The sequence below is a fragment of the Budorcas taxicolor genome, chromosome 5 (genome assembly GCF_023091745.1).
Source record: "Budorcas taxicolor isolate Tak-1 chromosome 5, Takin1.1, whole genome shotgun sequence".
NCBI lineage: Eukaryota > Metazoa > Chordata > Mammalia > Artiodactyla > Bovidae > Budorcas > Budorcas taxicolor.
Window position 1 is genome coordinate 137,392,687 of NC_068914.1, and position 16,323 is coordinate 137,409,009.

The window sequence follows — 16,323 nt, forward strand, 5'->3', positions numbered from 1 at the left end:
TGGATCTCCTTGCAGTCAAGGGACACTCAAGAGTCTTCTCCAACACCACAGTTCAAAAGCATTGATTCTTTCTTGCTCAGCTTTCTTTATAGTCCAACTCTCACATCCATACATGACTGCTGGAAAAGCCATAGCCTTGACTAAACAGACCTTTGTTGGCAAAGAAATGTCTCTGCTTTTTAATGTGCTATCCAGATTGGTCATAACTTCTCTTTCAAGGAGTAAGCATCTTTAAATTTCATGACTGCAGTCACTATCTGCAGTGATTTTGGAACCCAAAAAAGTAAAGTCTGCCACTGTTTCCACTGTTTTCCCATCTATTTGCCATGAAGTGATGGGACTGGATGCCATGATCTTAGTTTCCTGAATGTTGAGCTTTAAACCAACTTTTTCACCCTCCTCTTTCACTTTCATCAAGAGGCTCTTTAGTTCTACTTCACTTTCTGCCATAAGGGTCTATCAGTAGGGACTTTCATGGGGATAGAAAAAGAAAAGTTTTCCCTCCATCCAAAGAAGCATATTCTACCAAGGCAGTTAATTCTTCCCATAGGCAGGAGAAATTCTCTTACTAGGGGAGAATCAGACTTTTTTGTTCCATATAAGCCTTCAGACAATTAAATGAGATACATCCATATAACGGTAGGCAATCTGCTTTACTCAGTCTACCAGTTTAACTGTTTTGTTGTTCAGTTCGTCAGTCGTGTCCAACTCTTTGCGACCTCATGGACTGAAGCATGCCAGGCTCCCCTGTTGTTCACTATCTCCCAGAGTTTGCTCAAACTCATGTCCACTGAGGCAATATTAACAATCATCTGTTAACTTCATCTAAAAATATCCTCATAGAAATAGCCGGAATAATGTTTCACCAAATACCTGGGCACCCCTTGACTCAGTCAGAGTGACACATAAAGTGAACTGTCTCATTTGCTAACAAAATAAGGGACCAGTTGAGATTTCCATAGTCAAGTCAAATAGCTGTAATTGAAGAACTTCAGGGTAATTCCCCAGTGGCTCAGTCAGTAAAGAATCCACCTGCAACACAGGAGATCTGGGTTCAGTTCCTGGGTTGAGAGGATCCCCTGGATGAGGGCATGGAAACTCACTCCAGTATTCTTGCCTGGAGAATCCCATGGACAGAGGAGCCTAGTGCGCTACAGTCCATAGGATTGCAAAGAGTCGGACACAACTGAGTGACTAAGCACAGCACAGTACAGGCTAATTCAGTGTTCACTGGAGATTTTTCCTTCTATCCTGCCCTTGTTGTGTGAACATCATGTGTCTTTATTGTTTGGAATTTTTGCCCTGTTGGCCAGAACTGTTTGCATCTTTCTTGGCTGCTAGAAAGGCTCTTTAGTCCTTAGGCTTCCGCAAACCATGAGTGCAAGTCAGTAGCAGAGCACTGAGAAAATGTACAAAGAACCAAGATCCTGGGGAGAATGGGCTAAATAAGGAGGTATAAAACACCCCAGATTATCTTAAAAATTATCTATATTTTGTTTTAAATGGACAGTGAATTTTAAAGGTGTATGATATTTTCCTAAGGGCTATACTAGTCCAGATAGGGTGCTTCTGGAAAAAAATTAGAACGGAATCAGCAAGATGGGCTTCCTCTTCATTAGGAGTTTTTGATGACACTTCCTCTTGTTATCTGAATTATGTCAACAGCAAGTAAAACACAGCATCTAGTAGTCCACAAATTTTAAATTATTCAGAGACTGACTACATGGTTTTGGAATTACTATATCTCTATTCATATTTCACCCTTCCATTAGCATTAATATCAACAATAAGAGTATGTCTTTATAAGAGTGAAATTCATAAAATGGGATCTTTTCAATCTGAAAGAGATATTTAAAGGCACAAACCATGCCTACTCCAAGAACATCCAGGTGTACAAGCTGGATCTAGAAAAGGCAGAGGAACTAGAGATCAAACTGCCAGTTACTATCAGATCATAGAAAAAACAAGGGAATTCTAGAAAAATATCTATTTCTGCTTCATTGACTATACCAAAGCCTTTGACTGTGTGGATCACAACAAACTATGGAAAATTATGGAAGAGATGGGAATACCAGACCACCTTACCTGCCTCCTGAGAAATCTGTATGCAGGTTAAGAAGCAACAGTTGGGACCAGACATGGAACAACAGACTGGTTCCAAATTGGGAAAGGAGTATGTCAAGGCTGTATATTGTCACCCTACTTATCTAAGTTATATACAGAGTACGTCATGCAAAACACCAGGCTGGATGAAGCTCAAGCTAGGATCAAGATTGCCAAGAGTAATATCAATAACCTCAGATATGCAGATGTCATCACCCTTATGGCAGAAAGTGAAGAAGAACTAAAGACCCTCTTGATGAAAGTGAAAAAGGAGAATGGAAAGCTGGCTTAAAACTCAGCATTCAGAAAACTAAGATCATGGTATCAGATCCTGTCACTTCATGGCAAATAGATGGGGAATAATGGAAACAGTGACAGGCTTTACTTTCATGAGCTCCAAAATCACCGCAGATGGTGACTGCAGCCATGAAATTAAAAGACGCTTGCTCCCGGAAGAAAAGCTGTGACCAACCTAGACAGCATATTAAAAAGCAGAGACATTACTTTGCCAACAAAGGTCTGTATTATCAGAGCTATGGTTTTTCCAGTAGTCACGTATGGGTGTGAGATTTGGACCGTAAAGAATACTGAGTGCCAAAGAACTGATGCTTTTGAACTGTGGTGTTGGAGAAGACTCTTGAGAGTCCCTTGGACTGCAAGGAGATCCAACCAGTCAATCCTAGTGGAAATCAACCTGATTATTCATTGGAAGGACTGATGCTAAAGCTGAAAATCCAAAACTTTGGCCACCTGATGTGAAGAGCCAACTCATTGGAAAAGACTGCGATGCTGGGAAAGATTGAAGACAGGAGGAGAAGTGGGCAACAGAGGATGAGATAGTTGGATGGCATCACTAACTCAAGTGGACATGACTTTGAGCAAACTCTAGATGGTGACGGACAGGGAAGCCTGGCATGCTACTGTCCACGGAGTCACAAAAAGTCTGACATGACTGAACAACCGAACAGTTGGCCACTCCCTAACAATTGTTGCTGTTTTAGTCCCTAAGTCATTTGTGATCCCAAGGGCTGCAGCCCACCAGGCTCCTCTGTCCATGGGATTCTCCAGAAAAGAATTTCCTTCTCCAGGGGATCTTTCTAAACCAGGGATTGAACCTGAGTCTCCAGCATTGGCAGGCAGATTCTTTACCATTGAGCCACCAGGGAAACCCACTCACTAATGATGTGGTAAGCCAATTGTCTTAAGAAGGGAAAGTAAATTGCCAAGGCTTATGAATGAGTTAGTAGAAGGGATTAAAATTAGGCAACTGTTTCTTGTAAACTAATTTGCTTACACCTCTAGGGTACTTCAAGTGAAGACTATGACAACAGAAATGAAGGTAAGGATGACAAAAGGATTTAAATTTTTTGTCTTACTCTTATTCCTTCTTCTATGGAAAACTGGAAATTAACATCAGTAAATTACCTCTATTCCTGGAAAAGATATGTAATGTTTCCTAATCCAGGGTCTCAGACCTAACATATTTATATATAGTAAAATACAAAATAAATATAAACAATATAAAGCTATATTGTGTATCTATAATTACACTAGATATTTTAGATGTTACAGTGGTGGTGGTGGATTAGTCACTAAATTGTGTCTGACCCCTGCGCCCCCATGGCTCCTCTATCCATGGGATTTTCCAGGCAAGAACACTGGTGTGGGCTGCCATTTCCTTCTCCAGGGGATCTTCCCAACCCAGGAATTGAACCTGGGTCTTGAGCGCCGAAGAATTGATGCTTTTGAACTGTGGTGTTGGAGAAGACTCTTGAGAGTCCCTTGGACTGCAAGGAGATCCAGCCAGTCCATTCTGAAGGAGATCAGCCCTGGGAATTCTTTGGAAGGAATGATGCTAAAGCTGAAACTCCAGTACTTTGGCCACCTCCTGTGAAGAGTTGACTCACTGGAAAAGACTCTGATGCTGGGAGGGACTGGGGGCAGGAGGAGAAGGGGAGGACAGAGGATGAGATGGCTGGATGGCATCACTGACTCGATGGACGTGAGTCTGAGTGAACTCCGGGAGTTGGTGATGGACAGGGAGGCCTGGCATGCTGCGATTCATGGGGTCGCAAACAGTCGGACACGACTAAGCGACTGAACTGAACTGAACTTCTGCACTGGGGACAGAGTCTTTACCAACGAAGCCACCAGGAAGCCCTTAGATATTATAGATATACCTAAAACATACTATATATCTACAGTACGTATAATATTTGTGTAATATAAATATACATAAACACACTGCTGTTTTTTATCTTTGAAAATGCTAAGATCGACAGTTTTCTTTTCCTTGCTTATAATTACAGTTGAAAAGCCTGAAGAATCCCCAGTTGGCCCGCCACACTGACACTCATATAAAATGGCCTTCCAGAGCACTGATGTCCCTTGACTCCAGCATCGTCACTAGCTGAAGCTAGTATCAGTCTGCTTTCTACCATGGTCCTTTTAGCACCCAGTAGGCTGGCAGGCCTGTAAAGGAGGCTTCCCAGTAAGGTTGTAGAAACCAGGAACTTTACCTCTCAATTCACCCTGGCTATTCCCCTTATGCTGCAGCTGTGCTTAAGGACAAGAAAACCAGAGCAAGAACAGGGGAAAGGGCAGGTGGTCCACACAGAAGGTGCCTGTTCTTCGGAGAAGAGCTGGAAATTAACCCTGCAAGAGGTATACTGAATCTGAGTGGCTTGCTTTCCAGATACAAGGATTAAAAATCATTACCCTGATTAAAATCTGTCCACGGCTCCCCATAGCCTCCAAGCAAAATGCTGAGCCAGGTCCTTTGTGATTTTACCTCTGACAATTCATCCAATCATTTCTCACTGCATTTGCCCAATGCCACCTTCCTACCTCAAAACCCTGAATTGTATAACAGAGCAATGGTTCAACATCTGCCATTACCTTTACCTTCCCATTCCTCTGCACATGCTAATATTAACTGTGCTTGGGACACTATTTTATTCTACATCACTTGCCAATGCAAAGTGCCATTCTCACCTCTAGTATTCTCTCTGGCAGGACCTTCCCTCCCTCTGGTTTATTGTAGGGTATCTGTAGTAGCCAGTCTTTACAATGGCCTGAGATTATATTATCTCTTGATATTCACAATTTTACCATCTTCTCTTAAATTAAGTAAACTTGACCTGTGTATCAGTTTAGTCTCTCAGTCATGTCTGACTCTTTGCGACCCTGTGGACTTCAGCACACCAGGCTTCCCTGTCCATCACCAACTGCTGGAGCTTGCTCAAACTCATGTCCATCAAGTCAGTGATGCCATCCAACCATCTCATCCTCTGTCATCCCCTTCTCCTCCTGCCTTCAATCTTTCCCAGCCTCAGGGTCTTTTCAAACGAGTCAGTTCTTTGCATTAGGTGGCCAAAGTATTGGAGCTTCAGCTTCAGCATCAGTCCTTCCAATGACTGTTCAGGACTGACTTCCTTTAGGATTGACTCGTTTGATCTCCTTGCAGTCCAAGGGACTCTCAATAGTCTTCTCCAACACCACAGTTCAAAAGCATCAAAAAAGCATTTGACTTGTGTAACCTAATGGAAATTGTCAGATATGTGATTTTTTAACTGAAATATAGTTGATTTGCAATGCTGTGTCAATATCTGCTGTACAGCCAAGTGATTCAGTTTGTGTTACATATAAATACATTTTTTAAACATTCTTTTTCATTATAGTTTATCACGGATACTGAATATAGTTCCCTGTGCTAGGCTGTAGGGCCTTATTGTTTATCCATTCTATATATGTATTTAGTTGCTCAGTCATATCTGTCTCTTTGTGGCCCCATGGACTGTTGCCTGCCAGACTCCTCTGTCCGTAGCATTTTCAAGGCAAGAATACTGGAATGAGTTGCCATTTCCTACTCCAGGGGATCTTCCTGACCCAGGGATCAAACCCACATCTCTGTGTCTCTTGCATTGGCAGGCAGATTCTTCACCCCTAACACCACCTGGGAAGCCCCACTTCTATATATAATAACTTATATCTGCTAACCCCACTACCCAGTCCCTCCGTCCCCCACATCCCTCCTTGGTAAGCACAAATTTGTTCTCTGCGTCCCACTGTCTGTTTACTTGTCTGCTGCACCCACTAGCCTGAGGGTATCTTGACTGCAGAGAGGAATGCCTGTTTTAATTTATAGAGTTTCAATGATCCAGCAAAGGATGACTCCTAACAGTTATACAGGCTGTACAAGAGCTCAAGGGGGCCTGCCAATGTGCTGAAGCAAATGGGGACTGAAGTCCAGCCCTTGCTCACTCAGCAAGTGAAAGGTCCTGCTGCTACCATGGGAGAGAGACACACTCTTTCCTTGGTACTCACTAAATCCTATCAAAGGGTCACCATTCTAATCCATCCATTGTGTTAGGAAGGGTCTATTCAGGAGATAGAAACCATGCATACCGTGACTAAGGAAGGTTTAATACAAAGAATAATTAAATACAACAGGGGATGGGAGTAACAGAGGGCAGGTTCCAAGGGTAAAGAGAAGTGGAAACAACACAGGAATCACTGACACGGGCATCAGCCATTACCTCCACGACTGAGGCAAAGCACTCAAGTAAGGAATGAACCTAAAAGAGAGAGAGACCCTCGTCCACTGGGGCCAAGATACAGGTTTTACTGGAGAAAGCATGGGTCCCAGAGATGGCAGAGAAGTTTGTTGAGGTGCAGCCAGAGCAGACTTTCTGGAAAGCCATGCTATGGAAAACTGAAGGGAGACACCAATTGCAAGGTGCCTTACTGCTGAAAGAGAGCACACAGTGGAACAGGAAGAGGGACATCTTTTCCCATGTCCCTCCATCACCCTCCATTGACAGGCTTAATTTAGTGCAAAAGAGAAATGTGGCAGAATTATTGGCAAGGCAAAGAAGAGTGGATCTGTGGCTGAAAGGCTGTGGACTGATAACTGGCACATCCAGCTAGAAAGCGGCCTTTTTCTGATTTGTCTACCGAAAAGAGATGCCTTTTTCAGACTCTCAAGAAGGCACTCTACATTGGTTTCTGAAACAGTCATGGGTGGTTTGGGGTACTTTGTGTTCCAAGGTTGTCCTTTAAAAAAAAAAAAAAGTATTTGTTTATTTGGCTGCGCCAGGTCCTAGCTGTGGCATGTGGGATCCAGTTTCCTGACCAAGGATCAAACGCAGGCACCCTGCATTGGGAGCGAAGAGGCTTAGCCACTGGACCACAAAGGAAGTCCCTCAAAGGTAGTTCTTAGTCTCAGCAACCATTCTGCTCAGATGGCTGATTCTCGGAGACAATTTATGCAAGTGTCATCTCTTAGTTGGGCTTTCCAGATGGCACCAGTGGTAAAGAACTTGCCTGCCAACAAAGAAGATGTTAAAGATGCAGGTTTGATCCCTGGCTTGGGAAGATCCTCTGGAGAAGGGAAAGGCTACCCACTCCAGTATTCTAGCCTGGAGAATTCCAAGCACAGTCCGTGGGTTGCAAAGAGTCAGACACAACTGAGTGACTTTCACTCTCACTTTCACTTTCCAGTATTCTTGCCTGGAAAACACCATGGACAGAGGAGCCTGGCAGGCTATACTCCATAGGGTCACACAGAGTCAGACATGACTGAAGCAACACAGCACGCACACACGCGTGTTCATCTTTCTATTGACCATATTTTCAAATTGAACTTAGCAGCCTCTTGGCACTATTGCATGTCTCACATCAGACTGAAATGACCTACACAGTGACTGGTTCCCCTCTCCCTGTGGCTTCCTTTCCCAGAACACAACAGCCTGCGCTCTCTGAGCTTTGATGTCAACAGAACACCTGGATACCTTGTTGTTACAAATGTAGGCCTTGCAACTGATGTCATGTACATCGACTGAGTGTGACAGATGAAAGATGAAATGCTTCCCAATGTGGAATCTGATGAGGATACAGGACTTCTGTCATTTTCAGGCTGACTGGTTCTTAAAAGCAGTTTGGCTCATAATATCTGTCAGGAAAGGGTAATGTTTTGTGACATCAAATCACAATTGTATCCTCACTAATAGGGACATCATAGTAATTGATACCTGCGTAGATTCACACAGCATGAAACTGTGGCTTGTCATCTCTTCCTATTTGTACAACTTTTCTCAAAAATGAAATGATAGCATTGCTATAAACACCTAGCAGTCTGTTTATCCTGCCGATCTCAAGAAACACACTAATTATATGTTGAAGGAAAAGTTCAATTTCTAATGTATTTAGGGTAGAATCAATGTCAGTTAGTCTAGACAACACTTATGGAGTCTGAAGAAGTTACAGTGAAAGAAGAAAGTATATCCTTGCCCAGAAGTAACGTACAATCTACTATTTCTTGTCATGGCTCAGATAATTAAAGAATCCGCCTACAATACCAGATACCTGGATTTGATCCCTGGGTTGGGAAGATCCTCTAGAGGAAGGCATGGCAACCCACTCCAGTATTCTTGCCTAGAGAATCCCCATGAACAGAGGAGCCTGGCAGGCTACAGTTTATGCGGTCACAAAGAGTCAGACATGACTGAGCCACTAAGCACACTACAAATCACCATCTCCTCTATTTTGATATATCTATATCCTCACTTATTTAAGGACCTTTAAAAATGTAAACAGTTGGAAAGTAAATGTAAATCTAGTTCTATAAACTTATTAAAATGTCTTTGATAAGCAATTTTTTATGATAGAAAATTGTCACACAAAACAAATTTATACACAAGCTTTAATTGTTTTGCTATATTTCCTGGAGACACAGAGGGGGGGAAAAAAAACAAGACTTGCAAGTAAATAAGATGTGTTGAGCCTAATAACCACTGCTTTTAAGAAAAGAAACACAGGCAGCTACGGTAAATCAAACTTACATATCAATAACATCTTTCCAGAGAATCTAGACAATAAGCTTTGTTAGTACTAACTCAAAGAGATAGAAATGATGTCAATGAGAAAGGAAAGGAGTCAGTACAATGATTATAGTAAAAACGATAATTAGTGTTAACATTCCCTGAGCTCTTTCCCTGAGCCAGGTACTATTATAAGCCTCTAGATAGGTCTATTAGTTAGGCATCTCCAGAGAAAATAGAACCGAGCTGTTTTTCTAGAGAACCCTGAAACAGATAGGTATAGATATATGGACATACATATATAGAGAGAGAGGCTTCCTGGGTGGCTCAGGGGTAAAGAATTGCTGTCAATGCAGGAGGCACAAGAGATGCGGGTTCCATCCCTGAGTTGGGAAGTTCCCCTGGGGGGAGGAATGGCCCCCACTCCAGTATTCTTGCCTGGAGAATCCCATGGACAGTGGAGCCTGGCGGGCTACAGTCCATGGGGTCGCAAAGAGTCAGACACGATTGAGCACACACACACACATACATATATAGAGAAAATCATAATATATATATTATTTAATGAGGAGGGCATGGCAACCCACTCCAGTATTCTTGCCTGAAGAATCCCCATGGACAGAAGAACCTCAGGCTATAGTCCATGGGATCACGAAGAGTCGGACACAACTGAGCTACTAAGCACAGCATATTATTTAATATAAATCTCTCTCCATATGGAATGAGAGAGTGAATGATTATAGTAATTGGCTCAAGTGATACAGAGGCCTAGCCTCTCTTCTTTGAAAGCTGAAAACCCAGAAAATTCAGGGTATAATTACATTTACAGCAGATGCTTCAGAATCAGGAATGTTGATATCCAAGGGCAGGAAAAGATGAATGTCTCGGCTCAAGCAGAGTGAATGTGCCCTTCCTCCACTTTTTTGTTTAGCTCAGGCCCTCAAGGGATGGAATGATGCCCCCTCACACTGACGAGGAATTTCCTCTTTACTTCAGTCTACCAATTCAAATGCTAGTCTTGCCTGGAAACACTCTACAAACACCCAGAAATGATGAGCACCCCTTTGCCCAGCCAAGCTGACATCAAATTAGCCATCACAGGTGGGTACTGTCAGTATCAGTCAATGTGATTCCTGTTTTAACCACATAGCGCCACTGTGTATTCCCGCAAATGAAAAGAGAGACACACATGTTAACATGCATTCATCTATTTATTGAAGAACATGTAATTTCCATTGCTTTTAACCTACAACATACGGAACCCACAGTTGCTATAATGTTTACTTCAGTATTCTTGCCTTGAGAACCCCATGAACAGTATGAAAAGGCAAAAGGAAACTGAAAGATGAACTCCCTGGGTCAGTTTAGTTGACTTCAGGTGGGTCGCTCAGTCATGTCCAACTCTTTTCGACCCCATGAACCACAGTCCACCAGGCCTCCCTGTCCATCACCAACTCCCGAGGTCCACCCAAACCCATGTCCATTGAGTCGGTGATGCCATCCAACCATCTCATCCTCTGTCGTCCCCTTCTCCTCCTGCCCTCAATCTTTCCCAGCATCAGAGTCTTTTCAAATGAGTCAGCTCTTCATATCAGGTGGCCAAAGTATTGGAGTTCCAGCTTCAACATCAGTCCTTTCAATGAACAGCCAAGACTGATCTCCTTTAGGATGGACTGGTTGAATCTCTTTGAAGTCCAAGGGACTCTCAAGAGTCTTCTCCAGCACCACAGTTCAAAAGCATCAATTCTTTGGCACTCAGCTTTCTTTATAGTCCAACTCTCACATACATACATGACTACTGAAAAAACCATAGCCTTGACTAGACTGACATTTGTTGACAAAGTAATGTCTCTGTTTTTTCATATGCTGTCTAGGTTGGTCAAAATTTTGCTCCCAAGCAGTAAGCATCTTCTAATTTCATGGCTTCAATCACGATTTGCAGTGCTTTTGGAGCCCAGAAAACAAAGTCATCCACTGTTTCCCAATCTATTTACCATGAAGTGATAGGACCAGATGCCATGATGTTCGTTTTCCAAAGATTGAGTTTGAAAACAACTTTTTCACTGTCTTCTTTCACTTTCATCAAGAGGCTTTTTAGCTCATCTTCACTTTCTGACAAAAAGGTGGTGGCATCTGCATATCTGAGGTTATTGATATTTCTCCCAGCAATCTTGGTTCCAGCTTGTGCTTCCTCCAGCCCAGCGTTTCTCATGATGTACTCTGCATAGAAGTTAAATAAGCAGGGTGACAATATACAGCCTTGACGTATGCCTTTTCCTATTTGGAACCAGTCTGTTGTTCCATGTCCAGTTTTAACTGTTGCTTCCTAACCTCATACAGGTTTCTCAAGAGGAAGGTCAGGTAGTCTGGTATTCCCAGCTCTTTCAGAATTTTCTACAGTTTATTGTGATCCACATAGTCAAAGTCTTTGGCATAGTCAATAAAGTAGAAATAGATGTTTTCCTGGAACTCTCTTGCTTTTTTGATGATCCAGCAGATGTTGGCAATTTGATCTCTTGTTCCTCTGCCTTTTCTAAAACCAGCTTAAGCATCTGGGGGGTTCACGGTTCACAAATTGCTGAAGCCTGGCTTGGAGAATTTTGAGCATTACTTTGCTGGTGTGTGAGATGAGTGCAGTATGCAGTAGTCTGAGCATTCTTTGGCATTGCCTTTCTTTGGGATTGGATTGAAAACTGACCTCTTCCAGACCTGTGGCCACTGCTGAGTTTTCCAAATTTGCTAACATATTGAGTGGAGCACTTTCACAGCATCATTTTTCAGGATTTGAAATAGCTCAACTGGAATTCCATCACCTCCACTAGCTTTATTCGTAGTGATTGTTTCTAAGGCCCACTTGACTTCACATTCCAGGATGTCTGGTTCTAGGTGAGTGATCACACCATCATGATTATCTGGGTAGTGAAGATTTTTTTTGTACAGTTCTTCTGTGTATTCTTGTCACCTCTTCTTAATATCTTCTACTTCTGTTAGGTGCATACCATTTCTGTCCTTCATTGAGCCCATCTCTGCATGAAATGTTCTCTTGGTATCTCTAATTTTCTTGAACAGATCTCTAGTCTTTCCCATTCTATAGTTTCCCTCTATTTCTTTGAATTGATCACTGAGGAATGCTTTCTTATCTCTCCTTGCTATTCTTTGGAACTCTGCATTCAAATGGGTATATCTTTCCTTTTCTCCTTTGCTTTTCATTTCCCTTCTTTTCACAGCTATTTGTAAGGCCTCTTCAGACAGCCATTTTGCTTTTTTGCATTTCATTTTTTGGGGGGATGGTCTTGATTCCTGTCTCCTGAACAATGTCACGGACCTCCATCCATAGTTCATCAAGCACTCTCTCTATCATATCTAGTCCCTTAAATCTATTTCTCACTTCCACTGTACAATCATAAAGGATTTGATTTAGGTCATACCTGAATGGTCTGGTGGTTTCCCCCACTTTCTTCAATATAAGTCTGAATTTGGCAATAAGGAGTTCATGATCTGAGCCACAATCAGCTCCCGGTCTTGTTTTTGCTGATTGTATAAAGCTTCTCCATCTTTGTCTGCAAAGAATATAATCAATCTGATTTCTGTGTTGACCATCTAGTAATGTCCATGTGTAGAGTCTTCTCTTGTGTTGTTGGAAGAGTGTGTTTGCTATGACCAGTGTGTTCTCTTGGCAGAACTCTATTAGCCTTGCCCTGCTGCATTCTGTACTCCAAGACCAAATTTGCCTGTTACTCCAGGTGTTTCTTGACTTTCTTCTTTTGCATTCCAGTTCCCTATAATGAAAAGGACATCTCTTTTGGGTGTTAGTTCTAGGTCTTGTAGGTCTTCATAGAACTTTCAACTTCAACTAACCCCAGGTCGGTAGGTGCCCAATATGCTACTGGAGATCAGTGGAAAAATAACACCAGAAAGAATGAAGAGATGGAGTCAAAGCAAAAACAGTGCCCAGCTGTGGGTGTGACTGGTGACAGAGTAAAGTCCGATGCTGCAAACAGCAATATTGCATAGGAACCTGGAATGTTAGGTTCATGAATCAGGGCCAATTGGAAGTGGTCAAACAGGAGATGGCAAGAGTGAATGTCAACCTTTTAGGAATCAGCGAACTAAATTGGACTGGAATGGGTGAATTTAACTCAGATGACCATTATATCTTCACTGTGGGCAAGAATCCCTTAGAAGAAATGGAGTAGCCATCATAGTCAACAAAAGGATCCAAAAATGCAGTAAGGTAAGGTAAGGTAAGTCGCTCAGTCGTGTCCGACTCTTTGTGACCCCATGAACTGTAGCCTACCAGGCTCCTCCCTCCATGGGATTCTCCAGGCAAGAGTACTGGAGTGGGTTGCCATTTCCTTCTTCAGGGGATCTTGCATTACTTGGATGCAATCTCAAAAAGATAGAATGATCTCTGTTTGTTTCCAAGGCAAACCATTCAATATCACGTTAATCCAAACCTATGCCCTGACCAGTAACGTTGAAGAAGCTGAAGCTGAATGATTCTCTGAAGATCTACAAGACCTTTTAGAACTAACACCCAAAAAAGTTGTCCTTTTCATTATAGGGGACTGGAATGCAAAAGTAGGAAGTCAAGAAACACCTGGAGTAACATTAAAGTTTGGCCTTGGAGTACAGAATGAAACAGGGCAAAGGCTAAAAGACTTTTGCCAAGAGAACACACTGGTCACAGGAAACACCAACTTCCAACAACACAAGAGAAGACTCTACACATGGACGTCACCAGCTGGCCAACAACAACATCAGATTGATTATATTCTTTGCAGCCAAAGATGGAGAAACTCTATACAGTCAGAAAAAAAACAAGACCAGGAGCTGACAGGCTCAGATCATGGACTTCTTATTGCCAAATACAGACTTAAATTGAAGAAAGTAGGGAAAGCCACTAGACCATTCAGGTATGATGCAAATCAAATCCCTTATGATTATACAGTGGAAGTGACAAATAGACTAGAGGGATTAGATCTAAAGACAGAGTGCCTGAGGAACTATGAGATTGCCGGAGGAACTATGGATGGAGGTTCATGACATTATACAGGAGACAGGAATCAAGACCATCCCCAAGAAAAAGAAATGCAAAAAGGCAAAATGGTTGTCTGAGGAGGCCTTACAAATAGCTGTGAAAAGAAGAGAAGTGAAAAGCAAAGGAGAAAAGGAAAGATATACCCATTTGAATGCAGAGTTCCAAAGAATAGCAAGGAGAGATAAAGCCTTCCTCAGTGATCAATGCAAAGAAATAGAGGAGAACAATAGAATGGGAAAGACTAGAGATCTCTTCAAGAAAATTAGAGATACCAAAGGAACATTTCATGCAAAGATGGGCTCGATAAAGGACAGAAGTGGTATGGATCCAACAGAAACAGAAGATATTAAGAAGAGGTGACAAGAATACACAGAAGAACTGTTCAAAAAAGATCTTCACGACCCAGACAACCACGATGGTGTAATCACTCACCCAGGGCCAAACACGAATGTAAACTCATGTGGGCCTTAGGAATCATCACTATGAACAAAGCTAGTGGAGGTGATGGAATTCCAGTGGAGCTATTTCAAATCCTGAAAGATGATGCTGTGAAAGTGCAGCACTCAATATGTCAGCAAATTTGGAAAACTGAGCAGTGGCCACAGGACTGGAAAAGGTCAGTTTTCATTCCAATTCCAAAGAAAGGCAATGCCAAAGAATGCTCAAACTACTGCACAATTGCACTCATCTCACACGCTGGCAAAGTAATAGTCAAAATTCTCCAAGCCAGGCTTCAGCAATGCATGAGCCGTGAACTTCCAGATGTTCAAGCTGGATTTAGAAAAGGCAGAGGAACCAGAGATCAAATTGCCAACATCCACTGGATCATTGAAAAAGCAAGAGTTCCAGAAAAACATCTATTTCTGCTTTATTCACTATGCCAAAGCCTATGAATGTATGTATCACGACAAACTGTAGAAAATTCTTAAATAGATGAGAATACCAGACCACCTGACCTGCCTCCTGAGAAATCTGGAGGCAGGTCAGAAAGCAACAGTTAGAACTGGATATGGAACCACAGACTGGTTCCAAATCGGGAAAGAAGTACATCAAGGCTGTATATTGTCACCCTGCTGCAAGCAATAAATGCTGGAGAGGGTGTGGAGAAAAGGGAACCCTCCTACACTGTTGGTGGGAATGCAAACTAGTACAGCCACTATGGAAAACAGTGTGGAGATTCCTTAAAAAATTGCAAATAGAACTGCCATATGACCCAGCAATCTCACTGCTGGGCATACACACCGAGGAAACCAGAATTCAAAGAGACACATGTACCCCAGTGTTCATTGCAGCACTGTTTATAATAGCCAGGACATGGAAACAACCTAGATGTCCATCAGCAGATGAATGGATAAGAAAGCTGTGGTACATATACACAATGGAGTATTACTCAGCCGTTAAAAAGAATGCATTTGAATCAGTTCTGATGAGATGGATGAAACTGGAGCCAATCATACAGAGTGAAGTAAGCCAGAAAGAAAAACACCAATACGGTATACTAACACGTATATATGGAATTTAGAAAGATGGCAATGACGACCCTGTATGCAAGACAGCAAAAAAGACACAGATGTGTATAGCGGACTTTTGGACTTAGAGGGAGAGGGAGAGGGTGGGATGATTTGGGAGAATGGCATTGAAACATGTATACTATCATGTAAGAATCGAATCACCAGTCTATGTCCAATGCAGGATACAGCATGCTTGGGGCTGGTGCACGGGGATGACCCAGAGGGATGTTGTGGGGAGGGAGGTGGGAAGGGGGTTCATGCTTGGGATCGCATGTACACCCGTGGTGGATTCATGTCAATGTATGGCAAAACCAATACAGTATTGTAAAGTAAAATAAAGTAAAAATAAAAATTTTTTTTAAATAAAAAAAAATTCAATATCAAAAAGAAAAAAAAAAGATTGCCGGGAGAAATATCAATAACATCAGATATGCAGATGCCACCACCCTTACGGCAGAAAGTAAAGAACTAAAGAGCCTCTTGACCAAAGTGAAAGAGGAGAGTGAAAAAGTTGGCTTAAAACTCAACAGTCAGAAAACAAAGATCATGGCATCTGGTCCCATCACGTCATGGCAAATAGATGGGGAAACAGTGGAAACAGTGAAAGACTATTTTGAGGGGGCTCCAAAATCACTGCAGATGATAACTGAATCCATGAAATTAAAAGAAGATTGCTCCTTGGAAGAAAAGTTATGACCAGCCTAGGCAGCATATTAAAAAGCAGAGACATTACTTTGCCAACAAAGGTCCACCTAGTCAAAGCTATGGTTTTTCCAGTATTATATATGAATGTGAGCATTGCCTATAAAGAAAACTGAGCCACCAAAGAATGATGCTTTAGAACTGT